This window comes from Hemicordylus capensis, chromosome 2, assembly GCF_027244095.1.
Source record: "Hemicordylus capensis ecotype Gifberg chromosome 2, rHemCap1.1.pri, whole genome shotgun sequence".
In the NCBI taxonomy this organism is placed as follows: domain Eukaryota; kingdom Metazoa; phylum Chordata; class Lepidosauria; order Squamata; family Cordylidae; genus Hemicordylus; species Hemicordylus capensis.
The window spans coordinates 263,395,303-263,419,142 of record NC_069658.1 but is presented as its reverse complement, the minus strand read 5'-3'; the positions used below and the strand labels follow the sequence as shown (position 1 = coordinate 263,419,142).

Below are 23,840 nucleotides of genomic sequence, written 5' to 3'. Positions count from 1 at the left end.
GGGAGCACTCGCTTGTCCTAGCGCTGAGTGCCAGCACAGCAGCAACCCACCATCTCATCATTCTCAGGCTGGCAGTGCGGTGGGGCCTGTGTGCATGTCTGCCGGATGTGTCAGCAGCTGTGACACATCTTGGTCAGGATGAGTGGCTGTGGCATGGGAGGCACTGCATAGGGGGGTGACGTGAGTCACTCACCCTCCACGGCCAGCTTGGGGTAGCCCAGCAGGGGGAGGTTGGCCTTCAAGAAGACCAGCTGCTCAATCAACTCCGCATCCAGACATGAGCATCCAGGTCACCACGTCCACGGCCATGGAGAACAACCTCTCGCTTGAGACACTGGTTGGTGGGTATGAGAGGAACCGTGCAGCAACGGTTGCCAAGTCCGGCCAGACATGCCGGACTCTCAATGCGGACTTCGTGGATGAGATGTTGGTGCCGGGAGGAGGGGTTTAGATTTGTTAGGTACTGGGACACATTTTGGGGCAAGCAAGGCCTGTACAAAAGGGACGGGTTGCACTTGAACCAAGATGGAACCAGACTGCTGGCGCTTAAAATCAAAAAGGTGGCAGAGCAGCTTTTAAAATGACACCTGGGGAACAGCCGACGGGAGCTGGGCAGTATCCCATTTGGCAAAAGGCATCCATTAAAGTGCGAGGGTGCAATGAATTCAGATAAAACAGAAGGCGACAGTGCAGAACTGCATAAAGAGCAGACAGGAGCCTGTGCCAGCAGGTCAAAGAGTCATAAGAATAGAATACTTCAGGGGAGAGATTCAGAGTATAGGTGCTTATGTGCCAATGCCAGAAGCCTTTGAGCCAAGATGAGTGAGCTGGAGTGCTTGGTTGCTAAGACAGAAATAGATATAGTGGGCATAACAGAAACATGGTGGAACAGTGAGAACCAGTGGGACACAGTCATCCCTGGGTATAAACTCTACAGAAAGGACATGGAGGGGCGCATTGGAGGTGGAGTAGCACTGTATGTTAAAGAAGGGATAGAATCTAACAAGCTTGAAAACCTAGGTGGACCGGGGTCCTCCACAGAAACCCTGTGGGTGACTATACAAGGCCGGAAAGGGAACGTGCTACTGGGGATGTGCTATTGCCCTCCAGATCAAAATGCCAACAGTGACTGGGAGTTGCAGGAAGAAATCAGGGCAACCTTGGACCTAATTCTGAGTGACACCCAGGACCTGGTGCGTGACGTCAGTGTCATCGACCCGTTAGGGAACAGTGACCACAGTTCCATCAAATTCAGCATACATGCGGGGAGAGAATCACCAAGGACGTCTAACACTGACATTTTGAATTTCAGAAGAGGAAACTTCTCCAAAATGAGGAGTACGGTGAAAAGAAAGCTGAAAGGGAAATCCAGGAGAGTCACTTCGCTCCAGAGTGCATGGAGTTTACTCAAAACCACAATACTTGAAGCTAGGGATGTGCGAAACGTTTTGGGTACAGATCGATCTGTACCCGAAACTGCTGATTTCTGGTGATTCGGATCCGAACCGAATCACCCTCGAAGCCCCCCCAAATTATTCGGATCCGAAACGAATCACCCCTGCTTCGAATCCGACATATTTGTTGTTTCGGCCCTCCATTTTGGGGCCAATAAATGCCTTCTTCTTCCCCCTCCATTTTGAGCAATGACATCAATTTGAATTTCCCGCCTTTTTGCCTCCAATTGACTTCAATGAAAAAAGGTCTGATGTGATGTCTACTTGAATTTCGGGTCCCAGGGCCAAAAGAGTGGGGTGGGGTGGTAGTGCCTAAAGGGTGGAGGCTACCACCCCAATTGCAGAGGGATTGGGCAGAGGGCTGATTTTTGGTGAATTTCTGAAGTTTTAGTGTCTTTGGGGCAGATTGGGGGCATAACGTGGGATCTGGGGCAGAATAGTGGGGTGGGGTCGTAGTGCCTAATTGGTGGAGGCTACCACCCCAATTGCAGAGTGATTGTGCAAAGCGCTGATTTTGGGTGAATTGTTGAAGTTTACGCGTCTTTAAGGTTTTTCCCCATTAGGTATAATGGAGGGTGTATTGCTTCACGTCGGGGGGAAAGGGGTGGCCCAGAGCTGTGCAGGTTGGTGGTAGTGCAAGATAGGGGCAAGGAAGCTACCAGATTTTTTTTTTTTTTAAGGATTTGGGCAGAGGGCTGATTTTTGGTGAATTGTTGAAGTTTACGCATCTTTAAGGTTTTTCCCTATAAGGTATAATGGAGGTTTCAGCAGCCCTATAAGTGCACTTGGGGGGTGCTGGGGTGGCCCAGAGAGAGTGGTGATGTAGTGCACATAGGGTGCCAACCACCCCCATGGGTTTCTAACCCATGGGGTACAGGGTTCTGTTGTTTCTTAGATGTTCGGAGTGTAGATTCTATGATAGCAAATGAGAGTGGATTCATGGTGTCTCATTGAAAATCTCATTTGCTATCATAGAATCCACACTCAGAACCGAAGTGTGGTCCGAAGCAACAAATCTTTCGGAGCTGAAACAGGAGCAATCCATTTTGTCAATGGAACTTTCGGAAGGTGCAAAGGGGCGATTTGTTTTGTTGACAAATTGCCCGAAATGGCCTGAGTCGGGTACAAATCGTTTTGCACATCCCTACTTCTCACATCAGTTGAGGCAACCTCATAGGAATTGTTGCAGATAAATTATTTATCTACTGTAAGTAACTGAACAGAAAGCCAACCTTAACTGAGAAATGATAGTTTCATATTTATTACTAACTAAAAAACATGGGCTAAGAAAACAATAAACAGATGAATAGTCTCTTATGCAGAGAGAGGAAGAGTCAACAAGTAGGAAGGCTAAACTGAAACTTAGACTCCACCTCCAAGTCTGAACACAGACCAGGGCCGGACTGGGGGCACTGAGAGGGTGGTGGAATCTATGTGGGGAGAGCGCTGGGTTTTGAGCAGAATGGGTAATTAAGGGTTGGAGTTGGGGTGCAAGGGCACCCTGCAGGTGGGACCCACCAGGAATATGCCCTGTTGCCCTGTGGGCCGGTCCAAGCCTGACACAGACACAGACACATCCTAGACCAGAACAGAGACAATGAAAATAATCCGCACAGGAATGGGACAAAAAAGGACCCTCAGAGTCCTTGTAGACTCAGAGCATGGTCTGAAAACATAAGATGCTGAAAGGTCTCTCTGTGGTTAGCATTTGAACAGGAGACCATCTGCATAGGCGTAACGATAGGGGGGGCAGGGGGGGCATGTGCCCCGGGCGCCATCGCTGCGGATCACGTGGGGGGCGCCGCCATGACCCCCGCCGATCCCCCCAATTTTTTTAATTTTTTTTTTTAAAATTAAATTTTTAAATTCAAATTTCTGGCTCAGCCGAGCCGCAGCAGCAGTCAAGGGAGCGCATCGGCGCCCCCCCCGAGCGGTCCGGCTCCGGTCCCTTCTGCGGCCGCCCCCCCCATTGCTTTGCTGGCCTGCATCAGGATGCATCAGGGTGGCTTGGCGGCGGGCGCTGCAGCAGGCGCCTTTCTAGGGTAGTCGCGCTGCGCATGCGTGGGTCTCCGTCCTGGCGTCCTCCCAGCTTGCCTCGGTAACTTTGCAGCAGCAGGCTGCACCCACGTGGCACGGTCGTGGAGCGATGTAGAGCCACGCCGTCGCGTCGTTGCTGGGGCTGCAGCAGGCAGGAGAGAACACGGAGGCTTGTTTGCTGCATCCATGTGGCGTGGTCACGGAGCGAAGGAGAGCCTGGGGCTGCAGCAGGCAGGAGAGAACACGGAGGCTTGTTTGGAAGGAAGTTCTCCTTTTCTTCCTTAGGGCTGGGCAGCTTAAAGCCGAGGTAAAGCTTTTCTTTTTGTCTTTCTCTTTCGCTCTCTCAATCTGGGCACACAAAGACTCTCTGCTTGAGAAATGCGGGGAGAATCTGCATAATTATCTATGTTGCTTTTGTCCTTATGGGCAGCCTTTCGAGGGAGCTGAGAAGGACGGAGTCGGGAGGGAGTCCGTGTTTGTTTGCTCACTCATGCATGAAAATTAAGGTGGGTGGGTCAGCAGCCTGTGAATCAACAAAATGGAACGGCAGCAGCTTCCTTCCAAAGTATCATGATGTCTGTTAATTTCTCTAGAAATGTATGTGCCCTGTTTCGCCTAATCCTCCTCTCTCCAAGTGTCCTTTAAAAAATGGCTTTTAGCCCCCAACACTTAATATGAATATAATCTCAGTGTTTGCAAACTGTTTGCCACTTGTACTGATTGTATATCAAACATAGGCTTTGACCAAAGAGGAATGCTCCCGGCGGCTGGGGGGCGGGGCGGGTGGATGATGAAAGGCTCAGTTCCTGCTGTATGATAATAAAATGAAGGTGTGAGGCTGAATCAACAATGGAACCACCGCAGCTTCCTTCCCAAGAAGTATCATGTTAATTCCTCTCTGGATGTGCCTTCTCTAATTCCTCCTCTCTCCAAGTTGCAAATGTTTGAGGTGGGTGGGGGGAGGGGGAAAAATATGTTCCTTCTGCAAGAATCCAAGGAAAATCAATCCAGGGGTGATTTTCTAGGTAAAAACATAGCTTTAAAGATTACACAAGCCCCAACCCACCCCTCCCAAAATCAATACACTACTAGTTTTAGCTCCATCTGATCAGATTAATCAGATTTTTAAAAACCGGAGCAAAAGAACCCAAGACATTACTGCTCTTCAAAGTTGCTGACAGTACTTTGCACTGTCAAGGATGGCAAGGGCCATTTGAAATGTGAAAGTTTTTAACATTAGACCTGAACAAAAGCTAGTTGCAACATGAAAATAATATGCACATCTAGACAGTTGCTATTGTTTGGTGTTTCCTCTTCAGCCACTGGCTGTGATTTTAATTGTGCTGGAAGATCTTCATTAGTATTCGCATATGGAAAGATTTCACAAAGCTGCTTCATTAGGTGGCGGGTGGCTTGGGAGACTAGGTCTTTTTGCATGCAATGAGAATGTCAGCCAACATTAATAACAATGTTGAGGGGAAGTTGAGAACAGTCAATTAGTTTAGAATTATTAGGAAGAACAACACCAAAACCTAAGAATGGTCATAATATATTATGTAAAATAATAATAATAATAATGACAGTATAAGACTTTTTGACAAAGTCCTAAAAGTGCTGACAAGGGCATAGAACAAGATATACCATGCCAGCAGCTACCTTTGTGCTGTCTCAGAAGCATGATTTTGGGGACTTAGTAGGGCAACAATATGCCCATTTATAGATAACCATATATACCCCTGACAATACTCATTTACTTTATCCAGTAATGAAACATTACATTACTCCCCACCCAAACGCCACACTTTCCCTTCTGCAAATAACGTTTAAGAAGAAATCTTCTGAATCATTAGAGAAATCAAACACTACCTCTCTCAGTTCACTGGAAAGCAATCTATTGATTTTGGCTTCAATTAGCACTTTAAAATATAGATGCCATCTGTAGTCCAAATCAAATGAGATTCTTTTAAGATAAATGATATCTGTCTTTTGGTACCAACAGCTAGCATGAACAAACTAGTTCTACTAAGAAACAGACAAACATTTATTATTATTATTTTTACATTTTATATCCCACTCTTCCTCCAAGGAGCCCAGAGCGGTGTACTACATACTCAAGTTTCTCCTCACAACAACCTTGTGAAGTAGGTTCAGCTGAGAGAGAAGTGACTGGCCCAGAGTCACCCAGCAAGTATCATGGCTGAATGGGGATTTGAACTCAGGTCTCCACAGTCCTAGTTCAACACACTAACCACTACACCATGCTGGCCCTGAAAATGCTTATTATAATATTATTTTAATATGCTTATTCAACAACAGCACAGACAGCACTCTGGAAATTGTTACTACAGAAGAGCAGTAGCCCAACTTTTTAAAGTGTGATCATCTTGATTGCAGTCAAGATTCAGAAGTCTCTTATCTTGACTTAACAATTTTAATGGATTTTGTGTTTGCAATAAAGATGATCACACTTTTAAAAGTTGGGCTGCTGCTCTTCTGTAGTAACAATTTCCAGAGGGGCCATGCTGTCTGATGCAGTAAGAATACAAGAAGTCTTGTGGCACTTTAAATATTAACTCACTTGTTGTAGCATAGGCTTTTATGGACCAGATGAAGTGAGCTCAAGTCCACAAAAAGGTTAGGCTACAATTGCCATGTTAGTCTTCAAAGTGCTGCAAGACCTCCTTGTTTCTTCTGAAATATTATTATTATTATTATTAATAATAATAATAATAATAATAATAATAATAATAACAATAATAATATTAATATTAATAATTATTAATTCGGTTTCTATACCACCCTTCCAAAAATGGCTCAGGGCAGTTTACACAGAGAAATACCTAAATGTAATGTAGGATGTATCATCATTCAGTGCATCATAATTCTGATGTTTGAGATACAAGCCAACTTCACAGGGTTGTTGTGAGGAAAAAACACATGTGTGTCAGTCAGATGTATGTTGGGGGGGGCAGGGGGTGCAATTTCAGTGCTTGCCCCGGGCGCCGTTTTCCCTAGTTACGCCTCTGACCATCTGAAAGCCTTTTGTACCATGTCCATGGAAGAAAGACAGGGAATGAAATGAAATAATTTATGTCCATAAAAATGTTTCCATTTTACTGGATTGTGAATCTGAGTGCTTCATCACCATTTACATACAGTTTGAAAAATACTGCAAACTAATGAGATTCATGTCAATAGTTTTCAGTATACTTGAATCAGATATGAGTTGTTGATTTTTTTTAAAAAAAGTTTTCATTTGCTAATTAGTGGACAGTTTTCCATTTAAAAGTTGTTTAATTATATTGTTCAGAAAAAACATCTTCTGCAACAAGACCCACTGGTACTTATTAATTGGAATCATTAAAATGCTGTTGTTTAACAAAACCAAATCTATTTATTTTTAACTCAAGGGAGAATCAATTGTTCAGTTAATTAGGTATCTTTCTTCTGGGAGATAGTTACCTGTTATTGAAGAAATACTTCTTGGAAACTTTGAGATATTCTGAACTCAAATATTCCAAAGTTTATATTTAAAATATATATTTAAAATAGCCAATGATGGATTCTCAGAAGATTTAAATTTGTATCCCTATTCTTGACTCAAATTTTCAGAGTTTATCTTTTAGATAATGAGCCAGACTCTAAAACAGACACAGATTGCAAGTTGTCAAGGTGCCACCTTGCCATATAAACGATCAATTTATATTGATCATACAGTCACCACCATTCGGTCATCACGCTCTGATGTCATTCTAAGTTTGAAGTTTCTGATCCTTTTCTAATAGCTATCTTCTCTTCTCCTTTCTTTGGGTCCATGCAGCTAATTTCTGCATATCACATGCACATGGCAGCACCTAAACATTGTGCCTGAACTGAAAGGCATGACTTGAAAATTGATAAAATTACTGACAGTATTTACCATTTATTATATTATGCCATTTGTTTGAAATTCTGTTTCTGCTCTAATTGTTGTGTCTTCCAGTTGCTACAGATACCAGTGGTGAGAGGAGTGGAGCTCCTTCCAAGATGGCAGCGGCTGATGATAGCAATGAGAACATTCTCACCACTGAATCATTCTAAGGATATAGGCTGTTCACAAAGCAAGGCTTTCTCTGATTTTCTTCACAAATAGGCAGAGGCACAAATGGAAGAAAGCATTCCCTAATGCAGGGGTTCTCAAACATAAATATCTACATAAATATTAGCTGGGTACAGGCTGTAAATATTATCCTTACAGCCTGTACCCAGCTGATATTTATGTAAATCCTCAGCTAAGGTATCCAGTACTGTTTTCAGTAATCCATTACTTCTGTTTCAGCAGACGTGACAAATGCCTACACCTTATCTTGTTCCCCGAGATGTTTACCTGCTGGAAACAACTCTAAAAACTTTAGGAACTCTCATAGCCTACAGAGCAAGCAAATTGCTTTATTTATTGGTCATTCTGGATTAATTATAATCACTGGAACAGCAAAAAGGCAGTTCTCCAATCTCTGAGCCAATTGCTTTGCTGCAATCCAGCACAAGTGGTATTCAAGTGGTATTCAATCCCTTTACTGGCTACCGAATGTTAACTTTCATAAAAGACTGGTTATCATGGTCTAACAGAATGAAGTTCCATCTAAACTTTTATGAATATGCAATCATTTAGCATCAATTTTTTATTACTTTTTGGATAATTATAGCTTTCCTTTATGTAGCAAAAGGGTTAAAAAGTCTCATGGCTCTGAAACAGCTGCTAAAACTGACCTTGCAGAGATAAAACTTAAATCAACACTGATGTCTGGGCATTCAGCCAATAACAGCAAGTCATGCCAAAATGAAATCATGAATTCAACAATGACTAGAATTTGTCAACAATATTGATATGTTTACCTAAATGGGTCATCAGAAGGTGATTTGGTCAGAGAACTCACATACTGGATGGGGGAGGGTTACTATTGATTATTTTGTAGCCTCTAGAAATTTACTAGATCATGTTTTACTGAAACTTTACAGCTAAACTCTTCAACTTTACAGCTGAAAGTTGACCTTAAGGTGGAAAGGGACCATATGCCCTTGACTTTGTGTGTGAGATCCCCAGATAGAAACATTTATATTCCAGAGGAACCAACTCGTGTTGATGCTGACACCATCTCCCATTCTCGCATCGGATGGACCAGCGAAACCACCAAATTCCTGAGTGATCTACTTGAGTCAGTGGAATTGTTGCACATCAGATATAACCTTTTAATGACTTAATTCTGAGTGGCACCCAGGTCCTGGTGCGTGATGTCAGTGTCATCGACCTTTTGGTGAACAGTGACCATAGTGCCATCAAATTCAGCATACTTGCGGGGAGAGAACCACCAAGGAAGTCTAACACAGACATTTTGAATTTCAGAAGAGGAAACTTCTCCAAAATGAGGAGTACGGTGAAAAGAAAGCTGAAAGGGAAATCCAGGAGAGTCACTTCGCTCCAGAGTGCATGGAGTTTACTCAAAACCACAATATTAGAAGCCCAGTTAGATTGTATACCCAAAAGGAGGAAAGGTATCACTAAGTCCAGGAGGATGCCAGCATGGCTAACGGGTACCGTCAAGGAAGCCATAAAAGGGAAGAAGACTTCCTTCTGAAATTGGAAGGCCTCTTCCAATTCCCAAATGAAGAGAACAGAAAGGAACACAAACTCTGGCAAAAGAAATGCAAGGTGACAATAAGGGAGGCGAAAAGAGAGCTTGAGGAACATTTAGCCAAAAGTATCAAGGGGAATAACAAAAACTTCTTTAAATACATCAGAAGCAGGAAACCTGCCAGGGAGGTGGTTGGACCATTAGACAATGAGGGAGTGAAAGGGATTATTAAGGAGGATATGGAGGTTGCAGAGCAGCCAAATGAGTTTTTTTGGGTCCGTCTTCATGGCAGAGGATACTGGGCATATACCTGTTCCTGAACCAGGCTTCTTAGGGATGGAGGCTAGAGAACTGAGTCAGATAGAAGTGGCAAGAGATGATTTCCTAAACTGTCTGGAAAAATTGAAAACAAATCACCAGGGCCAGATGGCATCCATCCAGAGTCCTCAAAGAACTCAAATGTGAAATTGCCAGCCTCCTTGCTAAAATATGTAACTTATCCCTGAAACCGGGCTCTGTACCAGAGGACTGGAGAGTAGCAAATGTAACACTGATTTTCAAAAAGAGATCCATGTGCGATCCGGGAAATTACAGGCTGGTTAGCCTAATGTCTGTTCCCGGCAAATTGATGGGAAGCATCCTCAAGGATAGAATGGTAAAGCACATAGAAGAACAGGCCCTGCTGGGAGTGAACTAGAATGGCTTGAGCAAAGGTAAATCTTGCCTCACCAACCTTTTGGACTTCTTTGAGAGTGTCAACAAGTGTGTGGATCAAGGTGATCCAGTTGACATAGTATACCTGGACTTCCAAAAAGCTTTTGACAAAGTTCCTCATCAAAGACTGCAGAGGAAACTTAGCAGTTATGGGATAAGGGGACAAGTACATGTGTGGATTGCTAACTGGTTGAAAGACAGGAAACAGAGGGTAGGTATAAATGGAGAGTTTTCACAATGGAGGGAAGTAAGAAGTGGGGTCCCCCAGGGATTTGTATTGGGACTGGTGCTTTTTAATTTATTCATAAATGATCTAGAAGTAGGGGTAAGCAAGCAGCGAGGCGGCCAAATTTGCAGATGATACCAAACTCTTTCAGGTAGTGAAATCCAAAACAGATTGTGAGAAGCTCCAAAGGGATCTCTCTAAATTGGGGGAGCAGGCGACAAAGTGGCAAATACGGTTCAGTGTTAGCAAGTGTAAAGTGATGCACATTGGGACGAAAAACCCCAACTTCAAGTATATGCTGATGAGATCTGAGCTGTTGGTAACTGACCAGGAGAGGGATCTTGGGGTCGTGGTGGACAGCTTGTTGAAAGTGTTGACTCAATGTGCAGCAGCTGTGAAAAAGGCCAATCCCATGCTAGGGATCATTAGGAAGGGGATTGAAAATAAAATGGCTATTATTATAATGCCCTTATACAAAAATATGGTGCAACCACACCTGGAGTACTGCATACAATTCTGGTCACCACATCTTAAAAAGGACATTGTTGAACTGGAAAAGGTGCAGAAGAGGGCAACCAAGATGATCAGGGGCCTAGAGCACCTTTCTTATGAGGCAATACTACAACACCTGGGGCTATTTAGTTTAGAAACGACGACTGTGGGGAGACATGATAGAGGTCTATAAAATCATGCATGGTGTGGAGAAAGTGGATAGAGAGAAATTCTTCTCCCTCTCCCATAAAACTAGAACCAGGGGTCATCCCATGAAATTGATTGCCAGGAAATCTAGGACCAACAAACGGAAGTACTTTTTCACACAACGCATAATCCACTTGTGGAATTCTCTGCCACAAGATGTGGTGATGGCCAAAAACCTGGATGGGTTTAAGAAGGGTTTGGATAACTTCATGGAGGAGAGGTCTATCAAAGGCTACTAGTCAGAGGGCTGTGGGCCACCTCCAGCCTCAAAGGCAGGATGCGTCTGAGTATCAGTTGCATGGGAGTAACTGCAGAAGAGAGGGCATGCCGTCCTGCCTGTGGCTTCTGGCGGCATCTGGTGGGCCACTGTGCGAAACAGGATGCTGGACTAGATGGGCCTTGGGCCTGATCCAGCAGGGATGTTCTTATGTTCTTAATGTCCAGTTGATTATTGAAATTTTAGATAATTATCAAATACTGATCCAGCAACTACAGGGCCCTCTCACTAATGAGAGGTGTCTGGGCCCCCATCTAATAATAACAACCAATCGAAACCATGGGTTCGACCATGAATGTGTTTTAGCCAGAAAACAGCTGGTTAAATAATTTAATTTATTTAGAGCAGGTAACCTGTTAACATCTTCTCAATCAGTGATGGCGCTGAAAGAAACAGTATAAAAATCTGATTTACCATAAGAAAAAACTGGAAATCAAAGAGTCCTGGCAGTTGTTGATACAGGCCTCTAGACTAAAAAAATTCCTCTAGATTTTGGTCACTAGTCAGAGGGAGAATAAGCCTCAAATCAGTCCCAGTCCAAGATTATTACCTGATCCCACCTGGAATTTGGGAATCCTTTTTTCCTGCCCACTTTATGGCTGCCCCAAACTATTTCTATACTATTGATTATGAGGTGGACCTTTCCATACCAGAATGGCCCTCAGTTACCCCTGGGGAGATTAATGAACTGGTTGGGCAAAAAAAAAAAAAATATCTGGGAAGGCACCTGGTAGTGATTTTATTCCCATTGAACTGATAAAATCTAATCTGGTGTGGTGGGCTCCAGTACTAGTACCACTCCTTACATATACTGTATTAACCAATCTGCATGTATACCTCATGATTGGGGCTTGTCTATAATTATCCCAGTCTTTAAGAAAGGAATCAAAACTGATCCAGCTAATTATAGATTGATTAGCCTCCTCTGTATAATTGGTAAACGTTATGCTAGACACCTATATCAGAAGCTCCTTGATTGGTTTGAGCAAGAAAGTGTACTGGTAGAGGAGCAGGCTGGTTTCAGAGCTGGATAATCTACCATAGACCAGTTGGGTCCTGAGGCATCTAATAAATAAGTACAAGAACAAGCCGAGGGGTGCGCTGTATGCCACCTTTGTTGACTTTAAGGCAGCCTTTGATCACATTCCTTGTGATAAACTGTTGGGGGGGGATTATAAAACTCTTCAATCGACTGAAGGTTACTTATGCTAATAAAAAAACCTCTATAGGGACTTTCACTTATGAGTGTGTTGCAATCTGCAGGGTTACCTGAGCCATTTCGGAAGGGCAGTATATAAATCAATCAATCAATCAATCAATCAATCAATCAATCAAATAAATAAATAAATAAATAAATAAATACTTAACAAGCCCTATTAGTGAAGTGATGGGGGTCCACTGTTGTTTAATTATTACGTTAATGACATGGTGGACAGACCTTCTAATCTGGAATTTCACCCACCAAAATTGGGCCGTAGACATCTAGCCATTCTTTTTTATGCTGATGATCCCATGCTACTGTCACATTCTCTGGTGGGAATGAGAAAAATTCCAAGAGCTCTGGTTGACTGCTGTCATGAAAACTTGCTTTCCATCAATTATCAGAAGACAAAGGTTGTAATGTTCACCAGGAAACCCACTATGCATAAATGGCAAATTAATGGGGTTAGTGTAGTGCTGATAACACAATGTAAATATTTGGGGGTCATCTTTCAAGCAATGGGTAGTTGGAAAGAGAGCTGGACAATCCCATTGTAACAAATTCCATTGTAACAAATGCATAGATATCAACTACCGCAATTTTGAGATTATATTTTCTCCTCAGGGTGTAGATATGTTCCAGCTGCCATTAAGGTCTTTCAAACCAAGGTAACTTCACAGCTTCTTTATGACTCTCAGATCTGTAATATATAGTGATTTTCGTCCACTTGAGAGGATCCAGTCTAAATTTCTTAGGGATATATATTTTAAAAAAAATTATTTTAATAAGACAATACATAAACATAAATAGTAAGACTGATACATAAAGACATCCATTAACCGTCCTTCCAGATATGTAAATAATTAGATGGAGGAGAATGACAAAAATTATCTTGATTTGTGAACAGAATAAAATCTGGCATGGCCCAGGGCCTCACAGAGACCATTTGCACACATGCACAGTGGCCATTTTGTTCTCAGCTGCCATTAAAAAAAATTTTTTTTAAGGTCACTGTACATGTGCAAATAGTCTCTGAGAGGCCCTGGGTCATGCCAGGCCTTGCAGAGGCCATTTGCGCATGCACGGTGGCCTCCAAAATGGCTGCCAATTTATGGAGGCCCAAAAGAGCCAAAAAATAACATTCCAGCGGGCCACGGTGGTGATTTTAGAGGCTGGAGGGGGCAGGGGAATGTTCACAGACACACACCCCCATGGCCTATAGGAAGCCCCCCAAAGGGGCAGAAGGTAATGAAATTTATTTTAATTTTTTTTTAAAAAAATAGCGAACTGGCCGGGGGGGGGGTGATACCGGTCTGGATGGAACCGGGGAGGGGAGTTGGTTCAACTCTGAACCCCCGAGCGCCCAGACCCCCGGACCAGTTTTGCACATCCCTAGCTCTCCTCTGTTGTGCACTAAGCCATTCACGGAGGGCTCCTTGAGAACAAAAAACACTTTAACTCTCAGGTCAAGAGATCTTGAGTTTGAGTTTGTTAGCTCATATAGCCCATGAAAGCTTCCAAACACCTGCTTAGGGGTACCGCTGGCTGCTTCTGGATCCAAGAAGAATGAAAAATAGAGCAGTCTATCATAGGCATATTGATGACATCATCCCAGTCAGCTTACTCAGGCAATAAATGAAATTGGGCTGTCCACACAATTGTGGACCATTGATAACTCTGATATAGAACATCTTATAACGGTGGATATACAAATGTACACAGGTGTTGTCTTTAGGCATGTGCATGAACTGTTGTTTGTGCACTGGTTCAGCACCAAAATGCTTAAGACTAGGTCCGAACAGGTTTGGCGCTGCAGGGAGGGGAGTGGTGAGTGGCGAGCAGGATCTTTTAAAAAGAGGAGAGCAGGTCCTTACCACAGCATGCAGCTTGCTGCTGTGATGGTACTGCCCCTTAGAACCCCCATGCATGCAAACTGGTTCAGCATGAAACCCGTGCACGAACCTTGGTTCATGCACATCAGTAGGGTCATCATTCATCTAGGACCTAGACTTAGCGTATCCAAGCTTCAACCACTTAGGATTCAAACTTCATGGACACTTCCTCAGAGGCACTGTTGGCGGGTGCTGATTATCAGAAACAATTTCACCAGAATTTTGATACAGAGAGTGCATTTGCCCTGGTGGATGACCAATGCTAGGGGGGATATGACCCTAGTGGTTTTCTTGGACCAGGGGTAGACAGAAAGTTTGGGGGCAATTCATCACTTAATCTGGGATTCAAGGGGATGCGAATACAAATATGATGAATATTTATATACCGCTTTTCAACAAAAAGTTTCCAAAGTGGTTTAGATATAAATAGATAAATAAAGATAGCTTTATTTATGGAAATAAATAAATGGATAGATGGAAAGAAAATACATTTTGGGGTAGAGATTAGGATTATTAGGTTTGGTGGGAGAGGTTAGTAACATATTTTTAATTCTAAATGAGGGAGGAACTCTTTAAATACTGGTGTGTGTGTGTGGGGGGGGGGGAATCTGCACCCCTGTGCTGAACCTGCAGCTTTCAGTAAGTTGGTATTCTTCTATACTGTCTTTCAGGGGCAGGGGATGTATGCAGTGCTTTGCAGATGATTCTGTTCCTTGCTCAAGGGTAGGTTTCAGATGATGATGCTGGAAGTCTATTGTTCCTGCCCATGGGAATTATCCTGTGGGGTACCTTGGAGACCAAATTTGGTTCCCATGTTTACACAGCCAAGTATGTGGCTTGGGACCAATTGGAATTTTTTGCGTGTTTATCATGACACATTAACTCAAAAAAATCTCCACTTCAAACTCTTGGAGCTAATGTTTTGTAACAGCCCATTTTGTGACTCCTTGACACTACACTAAGTCCTCCTAGTGACACAAAACGGCAGTGAAAACATATCTGAATCATAATAAATTGATTTAATGTTTTCTCATTTCTTCTATTTCTCTTTTCTTACTCCTTCTTTTCTCCTCTGCCCACCTTCTTCTTTCTCCCTGTGTTTGATATGATTAATTATAGAAGCCTAAGTGATCAAGAAATAACAGGTTTCATTATTATTTATTGAATCTCTTAAGGTTTAGTCTTTAGTGAGTTCCATAAATAATCCAGTCCCTCTTGAACTGAGAGATATCTCTGAAGCATTTAAAATAATATTCTAGTCTCCTTCTTAGTTCTTCTGTATCACCGTGAGTAGCAGCATAGTCACTCGCAAAATCTAAGGAAACTACCGACTTCCCTGCCTTTTAAAAAATCTTTTCTCCTCTTTACAGGGGCGTAACTACTATTAGGCAAGGGGAGGCGGCTGCCTGGGGGCCCCCACGCCTCGAGGGCCCCCCCCGAGGCAAGTCACATGTGAAGTGTGTGTGGTGTGTGTGTGTGTGTGTGTGTGTCAGTGAGGGGCCCATTTTAAAATTTTGTCTCTGGGCCCACTCCAGTCTTGTTACACCCCTGCCTCTTTAGATCTTTAACATCACAGTTCTATCAGTGGCAGCTGAGGTGGGGGCGGGGGGAAACTGCTTTGCTCCTCAGAGCAGACCTTCACCTAAACTGGCCAAATATATTTCCTTTGTATAGCAATAGCAATAGCAATAGCATTTATATACCGCTTTATAGCCGGAGCTCTCTAAGCGGTTTACAATGATTTAGCATATTGCCCCCCAACATTCTGGGTACTCATTTTACCGACCTCGGAAGGATGGAAGGCTGAGTCAACCCTGAGCCCCTGGTCAGGATCGAACTTGTAACCTTCTGGTTACAGGGCGGCAGTTTTACCACTGCACCACCAGGGGCTGCGCCAGCAGGGCCACCAGGTATAAATAAATAAAGTAAGTAAGTTATTTTCTGTAGCAACCATTGTTGGTTCACAGGTCAGCTGTGATATCTAAACGCAGTTTGACAACTACTTTGGAAGAAGCAACCAATTGAGAGAATTTTCAACTTAATAAAGCATATGCAATATTTGTGGGACAAAATCTTTTCCAGATGTGGAGATGAAGATTGAAGGTAAGCAAACTTTAAGGCACAATCAATCAATCAATCAATCAAATAAATAATGCCAGGTTGTCAGGACTGAATAAATATTGATGAATTAATGCAACCTTACAAATAGTCATCAGAAATAGTTGTGTGTTTTAAAAGGGCCACTGGTATTACAATCAAACTATTAGATTTGTGTAATATGTTATCTTCCTGCAGAAAAAGCTGTGTATGTAACTTATAGGATAGTTCTGCTTGTTAAAGTTGCTGAGAATCACCAAACAAAATGATGAGGGAGAGAACAGATGAGGTACCACAAAATTGGAGTCAGCTTAATGTTGTCCCAGTCTTTAAGAAGAGAGAAAAGGAGGTTCTGGGAAAGTACAGACTGGCTGATCTGACTTAGGTACCAGGGAAAATACTAGAACAGATTACAGAGCAGTCAGAAACGTTTTTGACAAAGTTCCCCATGATATCTTGGTTAGCAACTCGCCAGTGTAGGCTAGATAGCAATAATATCAGATGGATTCACAACTGTTGGAAAGCAACACTCAAATGGTGCTCATCAATGGTCCTTCATCGAACTGGAGGGAACGTTCAAGTGAGGTGCTGCAGGGCTATATAGATTACACAGCATCAGAGCATTTGGCCCATTTAGCTAGCTCCATATTGTCTACACTGACTGACTGGCAGCAGCGTTCCAAGGTTTCAGATGGGTATTGCCTAGCCCTACCTGGAGATGCCAGGGATTGAATTTGGGAACTCCTGCATGCAACATAGATGTTCCTCCGCTGAGCTACAGTCCTTCCCCTGCTGGGCTCTGTCCTCAGCCCGGTACTCTTCATGTCATCTTTATTAACAACAAGCATGGCTGCTGCCATCCTAACTAGTTGCCCCAGAAATTATTGTGAGATAATAGCACAAGTGAAATGTGTCTGTGATGCCACTTAGCAACTCTGAAAACATCTATTGACTGTCCCAAGCCTTAGGTCCCTATTTTCCCCCTATTTCACAGGTCAGAAGGTTAGAAGGGCAGAGTGACTGTCAAAGGCTATATAATAAGTCCATTGCAGATATTTGGCTTTTAGCAAAGACCTCTGCAATCCAGGTTAGAGATTATTTCTCCATTGGCCTTAAGAGATGTGTCAAGTTGAAATTTCACTATGTGGATTCGTTTTTAGAACACTAACTTTCAGCATGTTCAAATTCACATTTCTGTGGCTGTCTAATCTCTCTGTCTCTGTCTCCTTCCCTCCTGCAGTGAACAAATTGGTCTTTCATCTTACACTGCCTCCCACCCAATATCTTCTTGGTAGATAAGATATTTGAGTCACTAACTACACATTATGCACAAGTACACATATCAGCACTGTTCTTGTTTTAGAAAATAACTTGGGGAGGAGGTGGCTAAAGGAGAAGAGCTGTGGCAAAGGAAGGAATGTATTGTCCTCTGGACACTGGAGGTGCCATCCCTGTCTTTCTACCCTCCCCCAGCATCTCAGCATGGAGGGGGTAGGGGATCCCATTCACATGCATCTGAAACGAAGTGAGGCATCATGAGACGAAGGGAGGCAGTCAACTCAGGCAGCAGTTTGGGGTGCCAGCAGGGGGACAGGATGCCTCTCACTGCTGCCATCAGAGCAACCCTTTAAGACTGATCTGGCTCTTGTGAGCTTTGAGGGGAGTCACACCCTTTGCAAAGCTTGCTAAGGAGAGCAGAGAAGGTTGTTGGCCAGCTCCGCTCCTTCCTGCCACCTGCAAAGTTTGCAAGGTTCTGTTTTGAGAGGGGGCTGGGCCCAGCAAGGACCCAAGGAAAGGCAGCATTTGACCCCTCACCTCAGGCACACACACCGCCATATGTTGGTCTGCCCTGGCGTGTCTTCCATTCTCTTCCAGATGTTTCAGCCTCTTTAGCTCTGCTCCTCTCTGGGAGACAAGCCTGCCACCTTGGCCATGCCACTCTCCTCCTTGGCACATTCACTCATAGGAACATAGGAAACTGCCATATACTGAGTCAGACCACTGGTCTATCTAGCTCAGTATTGTCTTCACAGACTGGCAGCGACTTCTCCAAGGTTGCAGGCAGGAATCTCTCTCAGCCCTATCTTGGAGAAGCCAGGGAGGGAACTTGGAACCTTCTGCTCTTCTCAGAGCGGCTTCATCCCCTGAGGGGAATATCTTGCAGTGCTCACACATCAAGTCTCCCATTCATATGCAACCAGGGCAGACCCTGCTTAGCTATGGAGACAAGTCATGCTTGCTACCACAAGACTAGCTCTCCTCTCCTCACTTGTTTAAATAGCCCTGTGCAGTTTTGACAGTCTCACCCAGGGTGCTCTGTCTACGTTCATGAGACCTCTCACTGGCCACAGCCCTCCCTACTTCCCCCTCCCTGCCTGTCTCAGTGATTGTTGGCAGTGTTGTCGGAGAGGTGTGGCTGTGCCTTTCTCCCTCCCCAGGAGCCTTTAGCAAGCTTGTCTCAGGAGGACAAGGCTCACCTTCAGGCATGTCACAACCACTGCAGCTCCAGGTCACTTTGTTGTCATAGGGCAGTGATTCAGAACACAGACAGGGGTGCGTAACTTCTTGCCTGCTTATGTCCTTACACCACATCACATATATACACATTTATACATCCCTCACCCTACCTCCACAGGATTCCAAATGCTATTTGCCCTCATGGGGAAACGAAGAGGGTGTTCACACACACACACACACACACACACACACACACACACACACACACCACTGCTCTCTGTATGTGTGTCGAAAAACAATATGTGCACCTAATCTGCAGGTGTTGCACTGTACATAGCTTGTACACTGACTGAACATAATGTGTGAATTAGGCTACAATCAGTCACACCATTTTAGCTCTATTCACATGTGATATTCTGCATGCGTACAATCTGCATACAATGTACACAGTTTATCTGTATAGGTAAGTTTGTTTGCTTATTAAATTTCTATACTGTCTCACCCAGATGGCTCTAGGTGGTTCACAAATATAAAAACAGATAAAAAACAAATAAATAACTCATGAAAACAAAATCAAAACCAGTTTAAAATCATTTCAATACTCACTAAAGACCAGACCAAGGGCTCGTAGGGGCTCTTTAAAGGCTGCTAGGACTCTTTACTATTCATAGGGAGTGCATTCCAGAGCCCAGGAGCAGCTACAGAGAAGACCCAATTCCCTAGTCACTGCTAGGCAAGCTGGCAGCAGCCAGAGACGGACCTCTCCTGATGACCTTAAAGTGCAGTGGGGTTCATAACGAAGAAGGCGGTCTCCAAAGTAACCCCGTCCTAAGGTCTTTAGGACTCTAAAGGTTTAAAAAAAAAACAAAAAACAGCACACACACACACAAATAATAATAATAATAATTACCCACACTTTGTATTTTGCCTGGAAACACATCAGCAGCCAGTGCACCTGCTTTATAACAGGCACAATATGGTAGCTCCAAGAAACCCCAGAGACCAATCTGGCTGCTGCATTTCGAACTAACTGAAGTTTAGCATACAAAGCATACAAAGCAGCATACAAAGGCAGCCCCACATACTGCACATTGCAGTAGACAAGCTGAGAAGTTACCAGTGAGTGCACCACAGTTTTGAGATCATTATCTTTAATTTGAGATCATACATTAAGCACAAGGAAGAGGAGCATGGATGCCCATGTGTCCCCACTACCCAGCATAATGGTGCCTAATTACACAGGGATGATTCATCCCAACTGCCCCTCTGTGAATGGTTCTGATACTACTGGGTGGTAGGATCTGGGCTGCATGTAGAGGGATGGGCCAGACAAACTGCCTCCCATGCAATTAGGCAAGGGGGCACACTGGATGGGGGAGGAGTGTGCGCCCATGCTTCTCCCCCACATGATTAAATAAGTCTGGTTGGCGTATGGTACAAACCAGCCCTATGTGTGTACCATTGTTAATACATCCAGCAGCAGGGGTGGAGCTGTAATAGTGTGAATGGGTCTGAAGAACCTGTTCTAAGCTGACTCTGAGGCCACCTCTGTTCCTTCTGGGGCTGCCTAGCTCAGCCCTTCTCCTCCCCACTGCTGGGGGCACCCAGTAGCCCCCTCGGTGCCCCTGATGATGGTGTCAGTGGTGGCAGTGGCTGGCTCCCTGACCCAGCAGCCCGCAGGGAGGCTGCCCCCTGATTGGCACAGCACCGTCTGCAATACCACTCAAATGGCCACTGACTCAGGCTGCCTATGCCCTTCCTGCGCCAGTGTCCAGCAATTTACATAATCTGCATTCTACATTTTTGAGGGGTCCAGTCCCTGTGTTGACTTTTTAAAGGAATGCATGCATAGTCAGGCCTAGTTTAACACATGCAGCCAATGATGTGATAAGAATGGGGTGGCAGAGCGGACTGTATAATTTCAAACTACATGTATGGCATCCATTTTGAATGCTGGCCCAAGTAAACACAACTCCCTGCAAAATGTCCATCAGGAAGCGTGCTGGTTCTCAAGATCTAAATTAGGGTAGGAGCAGCACCCAGCCAGGCGGCAAGTCCCGTGAGCACTTCTGAGAAAGAAGAAATGCTAGCTGCAATCTGGGCAGGATGTATGGGGGGGGAGCATGTCCCATGGTGTCCTACCCACATCACAGCTAGCACACGATCACTTCTCTTACCTTAATTGTTGCCAATGCATGATCATTGCTCAGGTGTGTGCATAGGGCTTGATGCTTGCCTGGATGCTCTTCCTACCCTGATTTTGATTGTGAGAACCAGCTCAGTTCATTCCCTGCTCTGGTAGCTTTCTATTTGCAAGTTTTCTCTTTTTTAAAGCTTCCCTGTCTGCAGTCTGAATTGGCACCATCCATGGTTCCACCACACTACTCTTCCACCTGATGTTTTGTTGCCTCTGTAGTTCAGGCATCACTCACACGAAACTGTATGCACACATAGAGACACCTGTACATGCCTACAACATAAGGAGGGCGTGCACACAAGCAGCCCTACCTGGGTTTGCACAGCACTACCCAGGTAGGGCTGTTTGTGTGGAGTGCCAGGATTGGTCCCGCTCTTCTGCTAGGGTAGCCCAGGTTTTCTACCTGGGCTTATACTGAGGTAGAAGGATATGAGCATGCCCTTCTACCCCAGAGTGTGGCTCATGTAGGTGTGTGAGCGGGGCAGCCCAAGACCAAGGATGGATCATCTGAGGGGTGGGGTGTGTGTGTAGGTGAGATCCTGCCTCCCCCCCCACTCCTCCCCAACCCCACTGACCCCACCAAATGATATAACAACCTTAATATGTGAATAGCCCTATATTTGGTTTGGGTCATAGGCTAAACCAGTTCTGGGATATTAAGTTCCATGAAGGCTTCATTATTCTGTGTGACTATTTCTTCCTGCACCATTTAGGCCACATCATTTATAGATGGAAATCTGACAATACTTTTCATGTCAGTGTGATTCTTTTTAAACTTCCATGTCATTTCTCATAGGCTAAGGATGGCAAAGGATCTCACATGGGAGAATCAAAGTTCTGTGTCTGAATTCATCTTGTTGGACTTCTTAAGGCAACCCAAAATGCAGCAGCTGCTGTTTGTGGTTTTCCTAAGCCTATACCTGATGATCCTGTTGGGGAATGGTCTCATTATCACCATAGTCATAACAGACTATCATCTGCACACACCCATATACTTTTTCTTGGCCAACCTCTCCTTCTTGCCTTGGACATTGGCTACACCACCACCACAATGCCCCAGCTGCTGATGCACCTTCTCTCCAAAAGGAAAGCCATCTCCTATGCTGGCTGTGCTGCCCAGATGTACATCTTCCTGTCCCTGGGCATAACGGAGTGTATGCCATGATGGCTTATGATAGGTATGTTGCCATCTGCCACCTACTGCGCTACACCATCATCATGAGCAAGCCTATCTGTATCAAGATGGTTGCTGGCTCTTGGGCCTGTGGCTTTCTCTTTGCCATGATGCATACTGGCTTCACCCTGAGGCTGCCATACTGTGGCCCAAATGAAACCAACCACTTCTTCTGTGAAGTGCCAGCCATCTTGAAACTGGCCTGCACAGATACATGGATCAATGAGGTGGTGGACTTCCTGCTGGGCATAATACTCCTCATGACTCCATTTTCTTTTATTGTGCTGTCTTATGTTTTCATCTTGGCTGCCATTTTGATGATCGACTCAGTTGAAGGGAAGTTCAAGGCCTTTTCCACTTGTACCTCACACATCATCGTGGTAAATCTCTTCTATGGTGCTGCCATGTTCATGTACATGCGCCTAGCCTCCAGCTATGAGCCAGAGAGGGATAAGATGTTCTCTCTCTTTCATAATGTTTTATCTGCTCTCTTGAATCCACTTGTCTACAGCCTTAGAAATAAAGAGGCCAAAAGGGCCCTGGTCAAACTGGTTTGCAAACAGTGAAGAGTAACACCTCATTTTTATAGGCTCAGGTAGAGTGAGAAATCAGAAGTCCTTCCCTTATATCTACACTGCATGGCCCATTAAGCACACAGAAATATGGGGAGGTGGGGTGGGGTGAGGTAAAAAGGCTTTTGCCTTTCCACAGGACACCTCTTGCATCTCTGACTGGTTGCTGCAGCACCTAGTAATGTGTATAGGAGACAGCCATCTGGATATACACTCAGGCAATATTCCCTGAGAGTAAAGATGTTTTCACACATGACATGAAAAACATCTTTGAATGCCTCGCATTATTTGGAGGAAAGAAACACTATTTGGATTGCATGGAGGACAGAAACCAGGAAAATCAAGCATACGTTGTAGACCAAGTTGATACTAGTATATTCAAATTAAAGGTGCACGAAATGCAAAACTGATTGAAACATTGAGATCATGCACACGATTGTAAATCCCAGATTGCGGGGGGGGGGGGGGAGGCGTTCTTACTTTCCCCCACATGACCAGCTGTTTGTTTGACTCTCTCTGCACCATGCAACCAAACAGTTGCCACTTCAGTGAGAAGCATGGCGAGAGGGAGGCCAGGGGAAGAACTCCTGGCCTCCAGAAAGCCCACAATGTGCTGCACTGTTCGTGTGGTGCATTGAAGGCAGTCTAGAGGCAGGGACGCTCCTTCTCCCAGCCTCTATGGTAGGATGGGCTGCCAGCAGGCTGTGTTGCCATTCACATGACCGAGGACTGGGGTAAGAGGGCGTGTTCATGAACACTCTTACCTCAGTAAAAGGCCAGGTAAAAATCCCGGGCTACCCAACGGGGCAGCGCTGGGATTGGTCTCGATCCTGGCACTCCACACAAGCAGCCCTACTCATGTAGGGCTGTTCAAGCCCAGGTAGGGCTCCTTTTGTCAACAGCCCCATTGTTTATGAAAATAGCCAAAGGCTGCACAACTGAAATCCAGTAACAAATCTGACTGTGTTTCACTGGGCTTGGATAATGTGCAATTCTTGCACTCCAAAAAAGGACATTTTATTCTATTTTGGTGTGTTCATATTCATGATATCTTCTGTGCTCAGACACACACACCACTATGATCTTATATAAATATAAATTAAATATTAGATATAAATAAATTAAATATAATTAAATACAGAGTGACCCCCTGACCTGGGAGTTGTCTCTCCACCATGCTAGGACCTTTGAAGGGCCAGAACTCTATGATCACTCCACGTGGAGAACCAGG

At 44.3% G+C, this 23,840-nt stretch overlaps 1 pseudogene; it reads left to right on the top strand.

The window, feature by feature from the left end:
* The first annotated feature begins 277 nt into the window (after nt 1–277).
* LOC128343976 (olfactory receptor 2A1/2A42-like) lies at nt 278–22,603 on the top strand (annotated as a pseudogene).
* Nucleotides 22,604–23,840: the final 1,237 nt, after the last annotated feature.